The 16,835-nt window shown below is 37.1% G+C and overlaps 1 long non-coding RNA gene across 1 annotated transcript; it reads right to left on the reverse strand.

Moving 5' to 3' along the window:
• Positions 1–5,434: 5,434 nt before the first annotated feature.
• LOC119773186 lies at positions 5,435–14,367 on the reverse strand. The gene is made up of 3 exons (XR_005279356.1): positions 14,300–14,367; positions 7,226–7,490; positions 5,435–7,148 (listed from the first exon to the last, which is right to left on the reverse strand). It is a non-coding gene; the product is annotated as an uncharacterized LOC119773186 (long non-coding RNA).
• Between the last annotated feature and the right edge of the window lie 2,468 nt (positions 14,368–16,835).

Here is a 16,835-nt window from a genome sequence, read left to right on the forward strand (position 1 = left end):
CAGATCGTCCAGAGCAAAAATGAGCTGCTTCCAGATGGGCAGCATTGTTCAAGGGCCACCCCTGCAGACATCTGTAGGACCCCACCAGACCCAAAATGTTACTGACAGGCAACCCCAGATGACTTAGAACCCCAGCATTTATGCTTCTCTGTTAGCACACTTTAGACGAGTTTGAACAAATAATTTTCAATCAATACCATAAACTACTAAGGTTTAACGGAAACAATAGCTGTCAGGTTGATTATAAGCCACAACTCAGCAATCAGCAAGATGAGAGGTAGCAGTGATGGTGCGTTGGCAGTGATCACTGTTGTGTAGTGTCTAGTGAGGCGTGACATAGAAACTTAATTGTGGTGCAAGGCCTAATTGCATGGTCAGGACAGGGGGTAATGAGTTAATTCCAGGCTAGTCATCCATGATGAGAAAAAAAACAACATTTCCTCAGCACAGTAATTACAGTGCTGCTCATTAACATCTTTGGAGCAAGGGAGAGGAGAATGTTTTAGATTTTGAAGATCTATTGATCATTGTGAGTGACGTAATTTTGACAGATTTCTGGACAGGCCAAACTTTAAATGTCAAACATTTTCAAAATATCCAGCTACTGCCTGTAAACCCAGAATTGGTTATGACAATATTGTTCAAACTCCAGCTGAAGTTGTTTATGGTGCTAAGGTCTGACAACGGTTACTATATAAACCAACAAATAGTTATCTTCTGAGAGATGTTTCACCAGCACATTCGAAGACTTTTGGTAAGTTTGAAACTCTTAAATAATTCTAAAGTAAGGTTTTTTATTGAACACAGTTTTGAAAAGCAAAACATGTTCATGTTATACTTGATACAGTTGGTCCTGTTTTTCAGTGTTAGGTCCTGTTTCACTTCTAGATATAACTTTTGACTGAACTTTTACTGCAGCTTAAATGTATGTGCACCATTCCATCCTTATGACCTAAGAACTGGCTTAGAGCTCATCTGCCTAACTGTGTTTCTTTCTTAGACAAAGCCTCCAATAGAGCTAGTCTACCATTACTTAGTCTATCATAAAATATATTTCCAGATCAATGTTTCTGGTTTTTTGTTTTCACATATACTTTGTATTCACAAATACCTATCTGGAATGCCTGATGTCTGTTCACACTGAACTAGATGTGACTTCCAGTGAAAGGGGACTTCTCTTCTCTACTTTCTCAACATGCAGGCCTTGTTTGTGGGTAAGCTATAAAGTAAACAGGGCCGTGCAGAGACCACTAAAGGGGCAGGTGCTCAAAAAAAAAAAAAGGGCACATCTTATCGCATTTTAGGACAGAATATTAACAAAGTCACATAGCTTTCAGAGTTTAATGAACAATGATAAATTACAAAATTGTGAGACATACAATCAAAGCTAAGGGAAATAAGGGAAAGAACATAGAACTATGCATAAGTAAAATATTTTATTAGTAATTTCTTTCTGCAGGTCTATTTTGTTATAGGAAAGTATTACAATATTCAAACCTGCAATTTAGCCAAAGATGTAAATCAGAGCTGGACCAGCAGACATATTTTGTCTTTACAGAATTAAACTGTTGCATACAAGGGCACAATGCAACCTTTTAGTGTACTGTAATCTATAAAAAAGAATGTCTGCCTGGTTTGCTGTACTGACAGTGGAGATGGAGACGGTCCATTCAGAAAAGCAGAGCTGCTGCATCAAACTTTAACGTGGAACTGCAGAAAAAAAAGAACAAAACAAACATTTTATTAATGCATGTCACCATGAGAAAAGCCTACTCTGTTTGTGTCTTAGTGTATTTTGTAAGTACCTATATACATTTTCTTCAATCTTTCCTCTTCGTTTTTTCTTGTCAGTTTCTCTTTTCTTTTTTTCCTCATTGTCCAACCCAGTCTCATGGGAAAATGTGCATTGTCTCATCTTTTCTGTGTTGAGTGAAGGACAATGTCTTATTTATTTCAGTCTCTTGCCTTTCTTTTTCCCCCAAACTAAATCCAAGATTATGATGCAAAAACTTATTTTCCGTCATGGTGATTTAACTGTTTAAAAACAAATTTCCAACTTTTAAGCATTTTTGCTATTTTTGTTCTCTTTTGTTCACAGCAGCAGTTTTCTGTTAGCCATGTCTTTAAAAATGTTAATAACCTCACTGTGAATGATTGGCACATCCTTCTCGATTGCCAACAAAAGAAGTTCTGACAACCAATCCTCCTTGCATAAGCTGCGCAGTTTTGTTTTCACCAGCTTCATACATTATATCTATCATATATCTATCATGGTAGTTCTGGATGAGTTCTTTTTCAAGATACATTTACCTAACGCTAGAATAAATGCAATGTACATCATGCAGCAAAGGAAATTAGAAAATCAGACATATATCCATTATGGAGATGATAGGTTTTTGATGGGCGATGTGCCCCTATTGCATAAGTAATACTGAAGAATGTCCTACTATCATTAACGACACAGGGAAGCTTTTTAGTTATCTTGCTTTGCTAGCAAAGTCATTAGCTAGCAGCTAGCTTATAGCACAAGAACAACAGCCTAATGTCTGTATGATAAAAATACTGAATCGATAGATAAGAACAGCTTTTCCTCACCTGGCTCTCTCCTCCCGCTCAGTAGTTCTTCAGAGAAAGGCGCGCCGCGTCCTATACTTTCCTCTGTGTAAACCGCTACTCTTTGCTAAAGTAGAGAAATTATACAACGTTCAAAGTTTTCCGTTGTCTGACAAGTAGGAAACCTACTCCAGTATTTTCACCAAAAATTATGTTTTTTAATTCACAAAAAAACTGTTCTGTAATCATTACAGAACAGTTTTTTGTGAATTAAAAAACATAATTTTCAATGTAAAAGACTAAAAGCACAGAGTAAACAGTGTTTTAGATCAAACAATACTGCATCATCCATGGGGCTCATTTGGTTTCACTTACATGTCTATTCAGGTTGACATTGGAGAGGCGGTGCAGACTGAAGACATAGCCATCCGTCCGATCATGGTTGATCTTGCTTAGGGCCAAATGAGCAGCGGCCACAGTGTAATGTGGAATGTTCGCTACCTTTAGCTCCGCAGTTAGCCGCCTTATCTGACTGTGCGAGAGGCAAGTGCGTCGTCACTGGCAAAAGGTCAAAGGTAACAATGTGACTGGAGGGCTTATTGTATTGTTTTTCTTGCCAGAAAAAAGATAATAATAATAATTTCAGTACATGTGTCAAATAAAAAAAAAAAAAAAAAAAAAAAAAAAAAGGGGCCAAAAGGGCAAATTGGGATCATGGAGCAAAAGGGGCAGGTGCTCAAGCCCCCTTAGCCCCCCCCTCTGCACGTGCCTGAAAGTAAATGACGTAATCTTATCACACTCCATATTCACTTCCACATTTTAGCAGTTGAACAACTTTTTTAAAATAGCCAGTCGCTTCAATGCTTTCCAGTCAGGCTTCCATGCTTACTGGTACGTCACAGACACTGCCATTGTCAAGGTGTTCACTGATAAACACATAAATACAGACTGTGAAAGAAGCTGTGGTATTATTGGACCATTGTAAAATATTCAATAACTATATTCTCCCCCTAACTTGTATTATAATAAAAAAAAACAAAAGTTACCATAACTATGCAGACAAAACACAGCTTTACGATGTCACCAGGTAACTAATAGCCCATTAAAGCGGTGTTTAAATACATCAAATAAATCAATGAATGTTTGTCCCAAACATTATCAATACATCTTTATACTTTTGGTTTTAATTCCACTTTAACTTTCAAAACAGAAATTTTGACCAAAAATTCTTTGCATATTTTACACAGCTATTTCTAAGGTTCGAGTTAACTCATTTCAGCAGAGGTCTACCAGATACTTAGCCCTTTAAATTTAAAACAACTGATGAAGAGCTACGTACAGTATGCTGAATAAAGAAGCAATTTTATACAATATAGATTTAATATATTGCAAGTGTAACATTCAGAAAAAAACTTTCTTACTGAACTATCCAATAAAAATGTATTATTAGTAACGCATTTTGTAGTGGTGAAGCCTAGCTAATTACATTTTGACTTAAAAGTTAAACTGTTTAAGAAAAATTTGAGACCTTTTTTTTCACATCAACACAATAAATGCAAACACATTGTATGCTTTGCTCCATCTCCCACTAGAAAAAAAAGGTGTTATGTCAAAACATGGTCTGGCCTGCATCTTATTTACCTTGTATATGTGCAAGAAAAGAATAAACACTTTTGAAATTGATACTTTGGAACAAATTGTTTTAGTATCGGGAGACAAATCCCAGGAGGTCAAAGGTTTCAGTAAAAAAGATTAAGAATTGTTTGCGAGGCTGCACATCATGTTGACAGATTTGAATGGATTTTCTTTAACACACTTTTCAGGTGAAGAGGAATGTGTTGATATTTTGACGAGGTACGCTATCCAATAGCCCGACTCTGACAGACTTTCCACCTCTCTCTGTGGGATGATGTCTTCCATATGGGACTGGAAAAAGCCAGTTTACATGAGGTGATCCCTGAAGTGTTTCCCTAGATTTGTTTTCTGGCACTGCAGCCTGGGAGTAAAGCAAAGGTGGTTGCCCAATCAGGACACCCTCTCCCAACAATCCATTGAGTCAGGCTACACAATTTAAGCAGAACAAAGGAAAAAAGAACTTCCAGAAAAAAACTGTACCTATCATGCTGTCATAATGGGTGAAGGCTGCAGGAGTCAAGGCCAAGTTATGAGAAGCTATATTGCCTTGAAAAAGATGAAGAGGCCCATTTGTGATAAATGTATTTTATAAGCTTTTGATCCATGTTTAGTTGTACATAATTGGAGAAAATATCAAGGTTCCATTTTCAGAAACATCTTTAAAAAATTTCAGTCTATTTTGAAGACCTGGTAAAAGATACATATATGTAGACTTTTGTTTTCTCCTGGTTATTACTTGTTTTTTTCTTGATTACCTACAATCATCTTTTCTTGTTTTAAACTCTTTCTACACCAATAACATAGGGTCATATGTAAAGGTAAAATGTGCAAGGAAAATAAGTTTTCCAATAATTAAAGAAGTTGATAAAACATGGTGTCTTCTGCTGGGTGAACCACCACCTATATATATATACATAATTAATCCTAACCTATGGCAACACTTCGATTTTTTTATGAAATTGTTTCCAGACTTTGGCAGAATATTTATTTATGAAATCAGTTTTTGTTTTTTGCTCATAAAAAGCCAAATGAATTACATAGTGACCCTTAAATACCACATTTCTCTTTGCTAAAAAAAATAACAAAAAAACATAAAGCGTATCAAGTGCTGAGTATTCAGGAGAGCGAGAAACAGGACAACTGTCAATGTGAATAAACATTTATTGAGATAATTAACTTTTTTTATTACAGCATATGTAAAAAAAAAAACATATTGCAGCATTTGTATAAAGCATTCAAAGTCAGTTCATAGTAAAAAGTAGACTTTTGGGTTTATGCACTTAAATGCACCAGGTCACATTTGATCACAGGTTAATGTTTCCTTCTATACTGCTTTGAAACGGTAAATAAATACATGATGGAATAAATGGTTTTATAGTTATAATTAATTATCTACTGGACACAAGACAAAAAATTATCAGAAAAACAGGGTCTAAGAAAGTAGTACAATTTGCACAAACAATGTCATTTAGTATGTCAACGCATAAAAAGTATGATAATGAGCTGAGTATGGGTAAAGCCAGGTGTTGCATTAAAGGTTCTATTTACAGTGTAATTTTCAACCTTTTTATGTTTGCCAAAATTCCCCAAGAACAGCTTTATTATCTTTTTAACATTAAGTGAAAAGCAATCAAAAAGTTCTGAGTAATAGCCTGGTGGGCCAAACAACAAACAGAAGTAAATTTGTGCTTTGCAATTAATATGACATAAACTAAAAAGCAAATAAAAATAGATGTTCCTCATACTCCTTCTACAACAGTTTGAGGATTGAGACAATTTTAAGAAATTAGATACCCAATAACAATCAAACTCATTGCCCAATCTACACAAAGTTTTCTACAGCATTCATTTATACTCAAAAATTGTTTCGACCTCAGAAGACGAAACCATCCACTAGGGTTTAAAGAAGAATAATGTCCGCACAATCTTCTTGGATAACAACTTTCCTTTGAATAAAAATAGATCCCTTACAAGACATTCTTCAGTCACTTTTCTGTCAACTTAATTTATATAGTATTTTACAACAGATTATTTACACCAAAGTATTGGACAAGCAAGAATAGAACATTTATTAACAGGGTTAGAGTTTAAAAAGGAAGTTTCAAAAAATAAAAAGGAGACATAAATAACAATCCTCTGTTAAAAAACAGATGTTAAGCCAAGATATCAAGATCTGTTCAGTTCATTATCCAGGAAGTATACCTTAAAGCTCTTGAGATTATGAGGAGCTCTTATATGGATCAATGCTAAACAATAACCAAAGTGATAGAAAATAGCATCTGATGCATCATCTATGTGTGGCTCAGCAGCACCCTACTAACAATGTTTAAATTCATTAACCATCTCTTATTTTTGAGCACAATAAACAAGCATTAATGGGGTTGCATGATGGGTTGTGTTTTTCATTCCATTGGAGGGAGCCCTTTTCCCCCCTTCCACCTGCCCCCTGCATCCCAGAATTCCTTTTTTTTTGTCTTTTTCACTTCCTGCCCTCCCTTCACATCTTGTCACACATCATTGCCTCGCTAAACGCTGACAATTGCTGACAAATGGACTGCGCTTGTCTGCTGTGGATCAGCAACCCAAGGAGACAGTGACATACTCTGGACACTGAGTGGGAGAGCAAAAAAAAGGGGTAGGGAGAGAGGACAACTTACAAGGCACCTGGAACTGGTGACTGAAAATTCATACAGACCGATAAAACTGCAGTAAAGTATTGGGGTCCTATATTATCTTCAGAAAAATTAGATATGGTTGTAAAATTAACAGAGGGGAGATTTAAAAAAAAAGGGTGATGAAAAAGTGGTAATACAAAACAGTGTTTTTATAGAGATGGCATGTAAACAATTAATATTTTCTGTCAGGCTGAGAACAAAAGGATCCAGTATTCGAGGTGGACAACCAGTTGGATTCCTCAAAATGTTTATTGGAAATGGAACTGAAGTGAACAGCATCAGCACCTAAGGCAGGAGGAGACAACAGGTTAGTGACCACATCTATCTGGAAGTGGATGATAATGAAAGTGTGAGTCACTAACCTGGTGTTATGGTTCAGTCTGAGCCAAGAGGATAAGGTTGGTTCCAGCCGGTCGGCTGCCAATAAGACACGGTGGGTACTGCACAGAGATTCCCAGACACTGATGTATAGTAGATTGGAGGACAGGCCGGAGATCAGAACCAATCAGATGAAGGCAGGCAAGATAATCCAGCCAAATCCAGTGTTGAGGATGTGCTCGGTAGTCAGAGCCAAGAGATCAGAGTACAAAGAGGTGCCAAAGGGAATTCCAGGACAATGGCAGAAATCTGAAGACAAGTCAGGCAAACAGATCAGAACGGAGACAGGCAGGCTCAGAGGTCCAGAGGCAGAATGGGCCAGAGTCAGGCAATCAGAAACACTCAGGTACAATAGTGAACTTCTTACAAAAGGCTTAAAATAATCTGGCCGTGATGACTGGTCTGAAGGCTGGTTAAACAGAGACTGAAGCTGGTGGATCAGATAAACAGGTAATGAGAACTAGGCAGAGATAAGCAGGTGTGTGAAACGAGTAATCAGACAAGACATCAGCGTCAAGATCATGACGATTTGCAAATATCTCAGGCTCAAGCCATCAAATTACAATGGACAGGACATTGCAAAAGTCTCATATCCTCGGGTTTAAGTCAGATATTTCATTTCAAAACTAGATGTAGTTTTTAAAATCTTAAGTGACTTACAGTACCACCACAAAATGCCACATGAATGCAAAGCTAAAGCTTACTTACTGCTCAGTGAAAGTAAAAAGTTACTAGCCAGAGTAACTATGTTGTTACTTTTTATTATCTAGTTTAGAAGAATTTGGGAAAATTTCCTCTTATTGGAATTTTAAATGCAACTAGTGGTTAAATGTTTCAATATAAGGTGTTTGTTAAAAATTAATACATAATAATGTTTTTCAAGCAGTTTAACTAAATTATATATTTCGCAATAGAATTACACAGAGGTTACGGTTCTCGAGACAAAACTCCTAGCAGGACTGTATGAGCCCAAGATTTTTGTTTGAAAAATGTAAACCATGCAAGTAAAATCATTATAGTCCTGAGAAAGTGAAGAACTTGTCTTAATTAAAGGCAGCAGCTGTCAGTCAGCATTAAGATGATGTATTGAGCTTCTTTAAATTCCAACTTCTAACCAACATTGATAAAATGTTTGTTCCTGCACATAATGAGTAAATCACAGAAACATTTAGCCTTTGTATTAGCAGTTGTTAGCAGTTTTTCTGTAGGAATGCTGTCATTGAATCTGGCTCTGCGTTATCGTCTTTACTCTGTGTTCACGCTGAAATTGAACTTAGCTGTTGTGTATGCCACATACACTAGAAAACTGTAGACGTTATTTCTACATGAAAAGTAATGAATAACAAAACTATTTAGTGTAGTAATGACTAACGCATTACTGTCTTTTACAAACGAATTAGTTTCAGTGTTAGGTAATGGGAAATTAACGTTGTTACTGTAACATGTTACCCAACACTGATTACTGATGTAAATCTTTTAGATATGTCTCTACAAGCTTTTCACTCTGATTTTCTTCTTTGCAAAATAGGCCAGGTTTAGTAAAACAGAATGATTTTATTTGAACATTAATAATTAAGGTGTGACATACAGTACAGAACCATCAAAGAGTGCCACATCATTATAAAGCTATAGGATATTCTTCCAATCATCTATGTTTAGTGGACCACCTGAGAATGAAGGTATTCGCATGTTGCTACTCAGTTTTGTTGGAAGACCTCCTGCCTTGTTTCAGAACTAAAGAAAAATGAAACAACAGTCTTCAACGACTACAGACCTGTTTCCTTGACATCCCACATCATGAAGGTCTTTGAAAGACTACTGTTGGTCCACCTGAACAAGCAAACAAGCACCTATCAGGAGCCCCTGCAGTTTGCTTATCACAAAAAAACAAACAAAAAAAAAACATTACAAAGACTTCAGGAATGTCATAAAATGACATGAAATTCTAGATGAGTCTAAAATTTCTACTTTTGAATGTAGACAAAACAGAAGCCTGGTCTTATTTTTGGCTTGTCCTCTAGAATTTCCTTCTTTCATCTCCTGAACATGGTAAGGCTAGAAATATCTTGTCCAGGGGTGATGCTGAAAAACTAGGCCACGCATTTATTACTTTAAGATTATAGTTTAAATTCTTCAGTTGATCCAAAATGCTGCAGCCAGAGTTCTGATGAAAATTTGAAAGAGAAATCACATTTCTACAATCTTAGCTTCCCTTCATTTATTTCCTGTTTAATCCATGATAGAATTTGAAATCCTCTGTCTAACATCCATCCATCCATTTTCTGTCACGCATATCCCTGCTGGGGTCATGAGGGGCGAGAGGCGGGGTACACCCTGGATAGGTTGCCAGTCAATCGTAGGGCTTCGGCTGACTTATAAACCCATAAATACTTAGGCTCCATCTTATATTAGAAATCTGATTGTTCCTTATGTTCCTAACAGATCACTTCACTCTCAGTCTGCAGGTTTAAGGGTTTACTTGTGGTTCCTAGGATTTCTAATAGCAGAATGGGAGGAAGATCTTTTAGTTACGGTATAAGGCGCCTCTCCTCTGAAACCAACTATCAGTTTTAGTCTGGCAGGCAGACACCTTCTTTTACAGCTAGGCTTAAAACTATTCTTTTTGATAAGTTAGAGTAGCTAATCTTATCTTCAGTTGTCTCCATTTCCTTTATGTTTTAATAAGTTGTAGGTTATTGATTTTTCCACATTTTAACTTGTGTTGATTAAGTTAAAAATTAACTTCATCATTTATTGATCAGTGACCTATAATTCATGATGCATTTCAGAGCCAGTCAATTTGAAAGGAAGAAATTAAAATTTTTGAAAGTGACATTCCCACCCACTGTCCCACTGGTGACAGGCCCCTCCCACATATGACAGTACAAATTAATCAACATCCCAGACAAACTTTCACCCATCCTGAAACAAAAGGATTTCCCCGACAGGCCTCTCTTTGGCCTCAACAGGCAATCCACTTTGTGTAAAATCCATGTGCATTTGAATACGTGTTGCTATATCAACAACTTTATCCGGTGTCATAAATTATTATTCATGCATTAAACATGAGCAAATATCTGTGTCAAACCCGCAGCGGGTATTTATGTGTGTGTTTGCTTGTTAAGAGAGTGTGTTTGTACATGCATGTGGAAGAGAACGTGTTTTATGTTGATGGGGGAGTGGCCTCAGCAGGAGGTGGAGATCAGCTGTGTGCAGGTTGCCGTCTTTTACCAGTGATTGGTGGTGGGGGTTAGAATATGTTGGTCCTGTGTGTGGGAACCCCGCGCTACTCACTTCTCATACATTGTTCTCTGGCTCCTACAAACCGTTAATGCCACAAAAGATGCTGAATCTATTGTGGCCTTGGGACAGCTGAGGGTGAGGGGGGTAACGGGAGGGAGGGCACTGGGGCAGAGGCAGTCGAAGGAAGAGAGGGGTAGTCTGACCTGATCCTGGTTTTGATGCCTTAGTTACAGACCCTCCTTTCCTTTCCTCTTCTCTCCTATCCTCTCTTCTTCTCTCAACTGCTCTCTCTTCACTTAGATCTGCACTTAGCCATCTCAAGAGGATTTGGTTCGGCTGGATTTAGGGGTTGATGCTTATCAAACAAAAGAATTAAACCAACTATATGTCAAAGCTTTCTCTTTTAGACTGGCACAGCTTAGAATTCCTGTAGGAGCTCTCATAGCTAATGTTATATTTTCATTAGATTTCTGTTGTCAAATGGGGCACCACTGGTATTGGTATTGGCATTGTTATGCAAATCCTGATTATGCATTTAATTAAACCAATGGAGAGTGAGATAGAAAAGGGAATGAGTTAATATGACTGAGACAGAAGTGCGTGTGATTACACCTACAAGACAACAATTCTCAGGTCTGGCCCAAGCTGCAGATTTGGGGCTCTGGGGGATTTGTGTTGTCTGCTGTGATTAGGCAGGGCTTAGGAATTGAGGTTGAGTGCTTGAGTCTGTACCACGGTTCCTTTATATTCTTTATTTTTATAATATTCTTATACTCTTGCAAAAGGTTAGGAAACTTACTGGTAAAAATATGTAAAAACCTTTAGAATTATGAAGTCCCTTCTAAGAAGCTGTTATGTTGAGGCAAATTAAGACATACAAATAAATATATTTTGTATTTAACATCTAATGCACTATAGTCAAGTAGTCAAAAATTTAAAGAAAATAATTTTAAAAAGTTGGTAAGAACTCAGAAAGTTGGATTACATGCAGAAAAAAATCCAAAAATGCAGATTCTAAGTCTTATAAACAGTAATGGACTCAATGGACTTTTGGAGAAGTATGGACTTATGCATTAAAATAGGAATCGGTAAGATTGTTGATGTTAAAGACTGTAGGAAGTTTGAAGCTCCATCCATCCATTTTCTCCCGCTTATTCCATCAGGGTTACAGTGGTATTGGTGCCTATCTCCAGCATTCTATGGGGGAGAGGTGGGGTACAACCAGGACAGGTTGCCACTCACCAGTCTGTCCCAGGGCAACACAGAGACACACAAAGACATACAACCATGCACATTCACTTACACCTAAGGACAATTTAGAGAAGCCAGTTGACCCAACAGTCATGTTTTTGGACTATGAAAGGAAGCCAGAGTATCCGGAGAGAACCCATGCATGCATGGGGAGAGAACATAAAAGTTCCATGCAGAAAACCCCCAGGCCATGTCTTTTCAGGCATGATGCCTAAATCATATACATAAAATAATTATGTCATTAATTATACAAATTGTTAGGATCTGGTAAATTTGTAATTTTTTCCAGGATTGTGTGCAATTCATTCATTCATTCATTCATTCATTCATTCATTCATTCATTCATTCATTCATTCATTCATTCATTCATTCATTCATTCATTCCCTTGCTCATTGTGATGACCAACTGTCTGATGTCAGTCAAAATATATTATAAGATTTGTTTTCTGTTTTGTTTCTACAGTTATATACTTGATTGAATAAGCATACACCATCGGACTTGCAATTAACATAAATGGATAAAATACTTCTGCTAACAAGATCAATTGTTGGTGCACCTGAGGGCTGCCCCGGATTCCCGCTGCAGTCATCCAGAATTCGTCAGCAGAGACGGCTTCTGATATGGGTGACATGGGCCGCCAAACAGGATGGATTTGCCTTGTAGAGTGGCATAGGCATGAGATCCCACAAGTATGCCCTCACGGATCCTCGTACAGAAATGCACCGCCCCTGAGCGGTAGCGGCACAATAAGTGACAAGAAAAAAATCCATCCACCCATTTTCTGTCAAGCTTATCCCAAGCGGGTTTGCGAGGGGTGCCAGCTGTCTTCAGGCAGGAGGCGGGGTACAACCTTGGACAGGTCGGCAGTCCTTTGCAGGGCAAAGAAATAAATCAAGAAAACATTTTCTGTATATATTAGCTTTTGTAAATGTTGAAATAATGTGAATCAGTATCGGCGCACTTTACAGATTGGTGCCCACTACCACCTCACCCACACCTCCTACCACCTCCTCCTTCTTTCCTCCTCTTACTGCCCCCTCCAGCAGCTCCAGCACGCACTCCCTCAAGACCACGCAACTGTGTGAGCTGCAGCGAGTGTTTACACGGAGGAGCAGTGGCGCTAAAGATGGACTCAAATAAAAGGAAGCTATCAGGGGCCCGATAGAGGAAACGAAAGAGGGAGAAGCAGAGAGATGTTGCCGTGGTGAAAAGCAACTATTACATCTCCTCACTGTCTTATACTTTAACTTGATGACAGCTCAAGTTCCACAAGTTATAGGGAGAAGTGTAATTAATTTCATTTCAGCTATGAATTAGGATATAGCTCCTATTAGCATGTTTTATTTTATGATGCTGTTTTTTTGGTAACATTATTTGATACACTTGGATTTCTCTTGTAGCATAAAACTTTTTCTGTATTTTTCTTCACTGTTGATTCGGGCAATTTTAGCTAAACTATTGCCATTATTTGCTCACTTAAATTGATTAACAATTGTTACTTTTATCTAAAAAAGTATTTCAATAGTACAGAATAGAATCAAATAGAATCAATACAATGGGCTAGAATGAAATAGAAGAGAATAGAAATATCCTTTATTGCCTGAATTGCAGCTATAGAAAAACAAATTGAAAGCCAATTGAAGCAGGTAGATGCAAGCAAAGGCAAGAATGAGAGGCAAGACTATAAGGATACATTTACAATAAAGAAATCATTTATTGTGTAGTTAAAGCAAAAACTGATGCAGAGAATAAAGGAAACGTGAAACAATGTATGGTCGTTTTAGAAATATAAAACATGTATTTTTATTGGTGAATAAAATAATTTTTTTTTAATTATTATTATTCTAGCTTAGAATGCACAAGCAAGTTCTAAGAGTGTTTTGTTTTCCTTTGTTGCAGAAAATTAACAACAAAAAACAGATCAACCAAGGTGATAAGGTATCCCTTACTCAAGTATAAATTTGGAAAACTTGGGCTACTACAGCTTAAATCAAAAGAGTTATTGTTTTAAAAATCAAGTCATACTAACTTTTAATGTACAAAAAAACTTTATCATAACTTGTATTAATGGTGACTGCTGGAGTTAAAGGGATCCTCAGGATCTTACTGTTGGTCACTGCCAGAGTTGTGGTTTTCAGTGGAAGATTCAATGCCTGTGGACCAGATGTGATCCTAATCTGACTGGGGTGCAAGACAGGAACAATTCCAGACACAGAACACTGAAGAACTGTAAAATACCTTTCAAAACTCCTTGTTTCATCCTCCTATAGGTGACTTTTTTATGTGTATGTGCATGATTTGGGTGGAGTTAAATGGATACTGCAATTTAGGGTTGAAGGGATTGATGAAAAAAAAGCCCTGAGAACTTTTTTTTGCCTCCTTTTGGCATAGCTGGGCTGCTCTCCAGCTCCACGCAGTGTTGGCCCCCTGTAGCTTAAGCCCCTGTCTCTTTTTGTCCTCAACACAACAGTCTGTGGCATTCCATGGCAGCAAATCTGGCTGCGCTGTCACATGGGGGAGATTAGCCAAACTAAGACCTCAATAGAATGCTCACTTTACTCACCCGTTCCAGCAGTGCCAGCCCCCTCTCCCACCATGCACCCGTCATCAAGCCTCAGACCCTGCCTCTGTAACACACAAACACACCCAATTTAACTTCCTATCATCGTCTCTATAGAAAAACTGTAAAGAAATGATTGATGATGTTATTAGGACCCGTTGCTAATTAACCTCCTATATTATCATGTTTAAAATTGATAAGAAATCATTCATGTGCAGCGGTAATAGTTACTTAATGCAACTGTGGCTTTATTTGCCTTCTGGCTCCTCCGGTCGACCTCCCTCCTTCCATAATCCACTTATTCTGTTCTCTGTCACAGATATTCAACTGATTGTTAGAATTAGTAGAATATTGCCACACTGCCACACAGAGGTTGCTTATCTGGCATTTGAAAATGGAGGATCTTCCAGGAAAAAAAAGCTCATGACAAGTTCCATTGGGAGCCCTATGGGAGGCAGACTGAAGAGAACTCTCTCCTGAGGGAGGGTGTTTTAACAAAGATGTCTTACCTTATTTGAAGACAAAGAAGCAAACACATATGGTTCATGTTTGAAGCATGTCAGACTCACACAAGTAGCCTTATGTTTCCCCACAGGCTCATTTGCATATGCATTCAAGTCTAAATGGGAATATTAAATTAGTATTTACCAGAAGCTTTTCCCAGCAAACCATTTTTAAAGCATTTTGCATCAGATTGGAGTTAATGCACTGAAAAGAAACACGTCACACTAAGTTATTTGAACAGAAACTAATGGTTTTCATTTTGAGATTTAGGAACTGTTCTCTTATCATTTAAGTGAATCAATTTTACAATTTGGATTAGCTCAGTAGAGAATGAAAGGGCCCTGATGTATACTGAAGTATTAGCCAATGTCTTTGCAGCTAGAGACCTAGGGTCAGCGTTGCAACAGCGGAGAAAATAATTAAGTTTATTTTCAAGTAATGGTCTACTGCCCAGAGCAACACCACAGCTAACCACAAGCAAAAAAATATTTTATCGCCACCACATAAAACAATCTCTCCTACTGCCTCCCAAAATGGATGTCATTAATGGACAAGGTCTGGGTGCAAAGAGGTGAATATAGGGACATTTGAGGCAGGGAGAGGGCTATAAGAATAGAGAAGAATGTACTGTAGTAGTAAGGGCTGCCCATTCCAGACTGGTAAGCCACTCAAATTACACCACAGTGCCACTGCCTCTGTCACCTGTTTTGCATTAAACCCATAGAAAAAGTAACAGTAAACCTTGAGCCATTAAACAAATATGATATATTTGCTCTGATGTCATATCCTTTACTTGACATGCTTTATATAATAAAAAAAAAACATAAAACCTGAGCCAAGTTGGGACCACTAGGAAGAATATTCAGAGCGTGAACCATTGAAGATGAACACAACTTTCTGCAAATGCTTTTATTTTAGATTAAAAAAAAATGAAAATCTGATAAGAGTGAACATAATTTATGTTTAGTCTCCTTTCCCTCTGATAACCCCAACTAAAATGACTTAGAATCAATTCTCTCAGATATTCCAGAGTAGCAAGAATCTGAATGGACAAATGTAATGTGAGCATAAAGATGATGTGTCAATGCCTTATATGCTTTTGAGTTTGAGTTAACTTTTCAAAACAGTTAGAAAGGGATTTACATTACATTGAAAATAAAAAAAAACACTCCAAAAAACACATACATTTTACATATGTATCAAATTACAATATTTGCATGTTGAATTTGTATAGATTTTATATGTATATATATACAGATAGATAGATAGATAGATAGATAGATAGATAGATAGATAGATAGATAGATAGATAGATAGATAGATAGATAGATAGATAGATAGATAGATAGATAGATAGATAGATAGATAGATAGATAGATAGATAGATAGATATTATTCATTCAATAACAACACTAGATTTATAAAATCAACTCAAATACCATAAAAGCCATGAACACCATCAACAGTTAAAAGCCGTGCTATTGAAACAAGTCTTTCTATAAGTTTTGTCACTGGAACCATATTAAATTAATCTGAAAAAGAAAGAAAATAATATTCTGAAAAGTGACAGTGACATGGTTGTCTACCTAAAATGATACGCCAGCTTGGGCAACTTTGAACACGAGCATTAAAGAAACCCTGTTCTTTTAAAGTACAACCCTGTTGGAGGTACAAAGATCCCCATCTTAGATCTTACAATCTGCTTAATTATCAACTATTAGTTGTGAACTCTAACAGTATGGCTTTTATGTAACATTTGGAGTAGAAGCTTTTGTTAAAACAAAGCAATAAGTTCAATATGCAGTTTTCTGCAAGCCATGAAGAACAAGCATTAAACATGTAAATGAAGGCATTCTGGTGAAATGACAACAAAATTAAAGATTTTAGCCCAAGTATAAATAAAAAAAAAAAACTTTGCTAATTGTGCACATCGCCCATAACACACCCATCTAAATCTTTAAACATGGAGGTGACAACATCAGGCTATTGGGATTCTATCCATCAGGGAGTCTGGATTGTAGTGATGGGAAGATGG

The sequence above is a fragment of the Cyprinodon tularosa genome, unplaced genomic scaffold, assembly GCF_016077235.1.
Source record: "Cyprinodon tularosa strain WSP-4 unplaced genomic scaffold, ASM1607723v1 ctg75, whole genome shotgun sequence".
In the NCBI taxonomy this organism is placed as follows: domain Eukaryota; kingdom Metazoa; phylum Chordata; class Actinopteri; order Cyprinodontiformes; family Cyprinodontidae; genus Cyprinodon; species Cyprinodon tularosa.